Source organism: Gorilla gorilla, chromosome 16 (assembly GCF_029281585.2).
Source record: "Gorilla gorilla gorilla isolate KB3781 chromosome 16, NHGRI_mGorGor1-v2.1_pri, whole genome shotgun sequence".
NCBI lineage: Eukaryota > Metazoa > Chordata > Mammalia > Primates > Hominidae > Gorilla > Gorilla gorilla.
In genome coordinates, this window is record NC_073240.2 from 39588699 (window position 1) to 39595935 (window position 7237).

The following is a 7237-nucleotide window of genomic DNA, read 5'->3' on the forward strand; positions in this document are numbered from 1 at the left end:
TTTCTTACTGTGGATTGCAGTGAAAAAATGTTTGAAAAGTCTATCTTTGAGAGAGTTTAAGTAACTTGCCCAAGATCATGTGGTAAACTATGAAGCTGTAATTTGAGCCCATGCAGTCTGAGACCAGAATCTGTGCTCTCAATCTCTTTGCCATGCTGCCAACTTAACTTAGAGCATGGGGAGCCCAAGAAAGGGCAGTTGTGTGTAGAGGGAAAACAATGGGAGAGGAGCAGCTGGAGAATGGAGGCAAGGCCCCAGACTCCTGGAGAATGTTCTGTGTTCCTGTTACTGGGCTCAGGTTGCAAAGGTTTAGCATGCAAATGGCCGTGGTGCTCTCTGGACAGCCCTCAGAACCACAGGTCTTGGTTCCCAGCACAGTTCTGCTGGATGCCAGGCATAATTGCTATTCACTACCCCTTGTATTTGCACATCTTTCCTGGTTTGAACAAAAAATTATCTTACTTTATTGATGTCATTCCCATACAGAATTTTAGAGCTGTAAGAGAACTTAAATCCTGAGTTGTTTGGATGCTAAATGTGAGACCTGAGAGGTCAGGGGACACACTAAGGTCACACAGAAGATGACAGGGAGCAAGACTCAGACCTTGGGCATGCAGGCCTGTGCTTTTCATTGCTTTCATCTGTATCATGACCTGGTCCTTTTAGAAGGTGGTGAATTACAGGCTAGCAGGAAAGGTCTGTGTGTACCTCATCCTGGAGGCTTATTTGAAAACTGGAGAAAAAGATGTCTTCTCTAGTATCCATGCTGGGTTTCAAGGTGGGCTGGAATCTTCTCGTGGGAGTGCAGGGAAGTGAGAATGGAGAGAAAGGGGGTGTGCGTTTCCTCTTGGCTTGTTTTTCTAAGCACGAAATGAAACTTTTTTCCAGGCAACTTTTTCTTTTCTTTTCTTTTTTTTTTTTTTTAACAAAAATAATAATTTGAGACTTTCCCAGGGCAAAAATACACTGTGCAGTCTTTGTGCCCACAGCACCTGTAGAAGGGATTGAATTGAAGTTTTGTTCAAGGTGCTGAAAGTTTATGGTCCATTTAGCTGTGAAGCAGAGTTTAATGTTGGCAAACTTTTGTGTTTGTTTTAGTTTCTGAAAGTTGCTAACCATTTTCCCTTTCTTGGGGAGGAGAGCAGGCCTGGCAGGAAAGGCAGGGCCATCACTGGGGCAGGGTGGGCGGGGTGGGCAGTGTTTAGGTACAGAATCTTAATGGGCCAGTAGATATGTCTGCCTGATGCCTTTAGCACCACAGCGCATTAGCCTGACCTGCTGGCACATGGAGTTAAGGCCATAGAGGCTGAGGAACGTGGGTGTTTTCGGAGCCCCTTCCTTCAGCAGTTTCATCCAGTGTGGATGCTGATGGACAGCTACAATCCCCAGAGCCAAGTGCACATTCCTGCAAAAGATAAACATTTGTCTATTTGCTCAACTCTGCTCTCACTTTGTTACCATCTAAGCCAGATCTATCATGCCCTCGATGCATTTGGCAGGAGGGAAAACAGATGGTCATAGACCTGGCTAAACAGTTCCTATTTCTGCAGCCCTGGCACTAGTAATTCTGGGTCTACTTGCAATTTTGTGTAAGACGCTAGATAAGAGGCCTAAAGCCCACCACCTGCCCTGGTCTATGCACTAGCAATAAGCAGATGGTACCTTGAGTCTGGAGTAACAACCAGACTCATTTGGCAATTCTGGAGGCAAATTGCTTGTCAGAAACACAAAAACAAATATTTCATAAACATAATAATCATGTGTCAAGGGTAAGTCTCATGTTCCTACCTCATTTCTTTGTCCTTTCCCCTAATTTCCATTTTCTCCAAGGTAATTCAGGACCCTGCTGCCTCTTGCCTAAATTAGGGCAAGAACTTTCTATCTCATCTCCTTGCCTCTAGACTCTCCCCACTCCTCCCTACTCCTTGCAAGTGCATCTCATCCCTGGCTACCATAGGCACAATCTTCTCTCTCCTTAGTGGGAAGAGATCACGTCTGATTCAGCATGAGTACCTCAGCACCCAGCATGGTTACATCAGCACCCTGGTACATAGATGCTCAAATGATAGTTGTTATAAAAATGAATGCATAAATCAAGTGCTATAGTGTTGGGTTGGTACACATGGAATGTCTCTGTAAGTTCATTTTTAACTTCTCTATTTAAAGGAGGGATCATGGTTCAGGGGAAAGAGCACTAAAGTACGAGTCAGAAGACGTGGCTTTGCATGATAGCTGTGTCACCATATGCTAGCTGTCATGCTAAGTGCTTTGAATTCACTATCTCATCTCTTACAAATAACCTATGAGATATATATATATATAATCTTCATATATGATATATATCATAGGTTACATGAAATATGTATCATGTATCACATACATGAATACATATATATCATGTATCATGATATAATACATGAATTATATATATCTCATATATATATATATATATATATATATATATATATATGTTATTCTTACTCAGTTTTAAGAGGAGTTAACTGAGACATAGCAGTTTTAGCAGACTTGCCTAAGGCACACAATTTAAGATTCCCAGGTACTCTTTGAGTTTCAAGCCCATTTGTTTAACTACTCTGCTAAACTGCCATGCAACCCTGGCCAAATTAATAAGTCTTCAGACTCAGCCTCCTCCTCTGTAAAATGAGCAGCCTGAACTCTGCTGATTCTCTTTAAATCCTATACAGCTATTCTGTGAGTCTGCATTTCTGATTCCAAACATCCACAGAAACGTACTGTGAAACTCCAGTGAATTGTGACTTGTGTTATGAGTTGAGGGCAGGTCAGAGAACAGTAGCATTCCATTGGGAACTGGCACACATTTGCAGCCAACAGATGAAATCTACACTCCTGGCACAGAGCCAACCCTGCCCTCCATCCTAAAACACACTTGCCTGGTGAGTCCATTTGGTCCTTTCCTGAATCCTGAACTGTCACATCTCCCTCATTGGGAAGGATAGTATGCAGGCCCGACTCCTTCATAGAGCATGGGTCGTTCATCTATGAATGCAATTTGAGGAAAGTAAAGGCCCACCTGCCTGAGATGGCTGGAGGGCATTGTATTGTAGCAATGGTAGACCACATGTTATTAACTAGGGTTCTGATGACATCTTCAAGCTACACTCACTCGAGTCTCCTGTGACTCCCACTCTTTCTCAGTTGTCATCTCTGTCTTTACTTTCTCTGTTTACACTTTAAATGTTGGATATTCCTAGGGCATAGTTCTCAGTTTTCTCTCACCCAGAGGAGCTTCATCCTTTCTCATAACCAGATCTTACTTTCTCTTAAAATCTCTATTTAAATTTCCTGCTAATTTTGAGATATGTCCATATCTCCGCCACAGCACCCTTAGAACTTTAGAGTTCAATATCTCCCATACTGAAGCATCTAGTGGTATATTATAGGGGTAAGTAAAATAAGTGTAGAATAAATAAACTGTGATACATTAATTAATACATTAGTACAGGTTTAGGTGCTGGGTAAACTTTCACCTGTTTTTTTGGTGAATGGAACCATTTTCAGTCCTGAGAACAAGGGGCAAGTCTAATTTATTGTTTTGTGCCTTTGGACTATAGTGCAGTGCCTGGATCATTGTAGCAGACCAGAAAAAGTATGTTAACATTAATGAACCCAATACAGGAGACTCAGGACTGGCACATTTTGAGAGGAGAAAAAAGGAGTTTCACATGTTGAAGTTTTGCCCAGAGAAGGCCGGCCCATGTGGGATGATGCAATGTGGGACTTGGCTTGTTAGGATCAACATGGGGACATTGGACTCCATGATAAAAATAATAATGTAGAAGGGTCCAGCTCACAGTAAGCAATTGAACTTTGCCTGCCTCACTTAATTTGTTAAGACCATCTCAGGCTCTTACGACCTTGCCCTTGGCGCTGAGCCCGCAGAGTAATTCATACTTTTGTCTATGTCAGATCCTTGGTATTAGCCCAGGGTGACACTTCCATGAAGATTCCACCAGTTTCCAAAATTTCCTTTTACCTTTTCACACCATAATTTTCCCTGGAGCATAACTCATTGAAGTGGTCCCAGCTGGGTTTTGTGGCTTCCAGTGACCTCAGTACTCAGGAGAACAAACAAGGGCAGCTGGCCATGTGAACACTTAAGAAAGCTTTTAGAAAATATGTTTTCCTTCTCATAACTGGCCCGATGAGCTGGAGCTGGCAAGCAGAGAGACAGGGTGAGACTGCAACACTGAAGATGTCCAGTTGCGTCAGCTGTGGTGTATTGCATTTGTATCTCCTGATGTCTGAACCAGAAGGGGTCTTTATCCCCGGGCAAATCCCTCGTATCTACAGAACCAATTCCCTTGGCAGGCTGAGGGATGCTGTGTGACTAGGGAGGGGAAGGCTAAGTGTTGGGATCTATGAATTGTATTTCTGCTGCCTTGAGACAATAAGCAGAGATGTAGACTGTCCTTTTTGGCTTAAATGTATCCCTCCTTACACTTAAACATAAAACCTAAAACCATAAAAACCCTAGAAGAAAACCTAGGCAATACCATTCAGGACATAGGCATGGGCAAAGACTTCATGACTAAAACACCAAAAGCATTTTCAAAAAATGCCAAAATTGACAAATGGGATCTAATTAAACTGAAGAGCTTCTGCGCAGCAAAAGAAACTATCATCAGAGTGAACAGGCAACCTACAGAATTGGAGAAAATTTTTGCGATCTATCCATCTGACAAAGGTCTAATATCCAGAATCTACAAGGAACTTAAATTTACAAGAAAAAAACCATTAAAAAGTGGGTGAATGATATGAACAGACACTTCTCAAAAGAAGACATTTATGCGGCCAAAAAACATAAGAAAAACTCATCACTGGTCATTAGAGGAATGCAAATCAAAATCACAATGAGATACCATATCATGCCAGTAAGAATGATGATCATTTAAAAGTCTGGAAACAACAGATGCTGGTGAGGACATGGAGAAATAGGAATGCTTTTACACGGTTGGTGGGAGTGTAAATTCGTTCAACTATTGTGGAAGAAAGTGTGGTGATTCCTCAAGGATCTAGAACGAGAAATACCATTTGACCCAGCAATCCCATTACTGGGTATATACCCAAAGCATTATAAATCATTCTATAAAGACACATGCACACATATGTTTATTGCAGCACTATTTGCAATAGCAAAGACTTGGAACCAACCCAAATGCCCATCAATGATAGACTGGATAAAGAAAATGTGGCGCCTACACACCATGGAATACTATGCAGCCAGAAAAAAGAATGAGTTAATGTCCTTTGCAACGACATGGCTGAAGCTGGAAACCATCATCCTCAGCAAACTAACACAGAAACAGAAAACCAAACACCGCATGTTCTCACTCATAAGTAGGAGTTGAACATTGAGAACACAGGGACACAGGGAGGGTAACATCATATACCAGGGCCTGTTGGGGGGAGTAGGGGAAGGGGAGGGAGAGTTTTAGGACAAATACCTAATGCATTCTGGGCTTAAAACCTAGATGACGGGTTGATAGGTGCAGGAAACCACCGTGGCACATGTATACCTATGTAACAAACCCGCACGTTCTGCACATGTATCCCAGAACTTAAAGCAAAAAATAAAAAAAGAAAAAAAGAAAAAGAAAGAAATGCAATTGAGTTTTCTATATTGATGCAGTAATATCTTTTGGGTTTTCTATAAGAATCATCATGTCATCTGTGAATAATGGGAGATTTTTAGTTTTATTTCTTCCTTCCTAATCCCTAAACAAAATTTTTCTTACTGCACAAACCAGGGCCTCAAATAATCTTTAAATTCATGCCCATAAAGCTCAGAGGAGCCCCAGTGCAATCACGCTATATTCCATTTACTCTTCCAGTCTTCTAGAAGACTGTATCATACTTCCTTTCCCCTTAAATCTCCAAGACCTGCTCCTCTATCTGCGCCTTCACCCAATAACCTTTTTAAAGAAAATCTAATTCACTTGCAAAAAATGGATGAAATCAGAAGTTCTACAGACTCCCAGTCTCAATCTCCTACCTCTTGCATGTGCACCCATGTATTTTGCTTTCCCGAATGTTACCATAAAGGAAACATTCCTAGGATGAGCTCAACTTGATCATGGTGTACAATCCTTTCTATATTCGGATTTGGTTGGCAAATATTTTGTTTAGAATTTTTTAAGTCTCTGCTCATGGGAGAGATTAGTCGGTGATTTTCCTTTTTCAAACTTCCCTTGTCAAATGTTGGCACTGATGTGTATACTAGCTTCATAAAATGAGGAACAACCCTCTTCGCATTTTCTCTTCTCTGGAAAATTCTGTCCAAAATTGAAATTAATTGTTTCTTGAATATTTGGCAGATCTTGCCAGTAAAACCATTTGATATTTTCTTGTCAAAAATAAATAAATAAAAGGTAACTGCTGATTTATTTTTTAATGGGTTATTTTTCTTGAATCAGTTTTGTTGAGGTATACTTTTCTACAAATTTGACCATTTCGACCAAGTTTTTAAATGTGTTATCTTACAGTTACTTATAATACTCTTATCTTGAATAACTGCAGCATTTTAGTTATATCCACATATCCACTTCCATATCCTTGACATTGGTTATCAGTGCCTTCTTTCTTTGTTCTTGTTCAATCCCCATAAAGACTGTCCATTTTGTAAGTATTTTTTTAAAAACCTCTTTTATATTTTCTATTTTATTACTTTCTACTATTATTTTCTTTTTGTACTTTTCCCTAAGTGGATGCTTACCGCCATATCAAACTTTATCTCTTTCCTCCCCCAATACGTGTATTTAAACCTATAAATTCCTCTTTAGTGCTGCTTTAGCTATATCCAACACATTTTGAAATTTAGTATTTTATATCATTTAGTTCTGTATTTTATAATTTATATTATGATATCTACTATGACCCAATATACATCATGCTTCTTCCCATTTAGGTTTTCACTTTTGATTTTTTTTGCCTTTCTACAATCATTTCTGTAAACTGTACACATCTTTTATTACTTGTAGTTCTAGTTACCTTAGAGTATTTGTCTTATCACAGATGTCATGTTTATGCCATTTTCTAATTGGTCATTGGCAATGAATAGTAAATACTGTTGCTTTTTAAATTTTTTAAATTGATTATTTTATTATTATTTTTTTTAGATTATTTGCCATGACCAGATGTGATTCATACCAGGGATCCAAGCATGCTGTTGATTTTTTATATGTTGATTTATATTCAG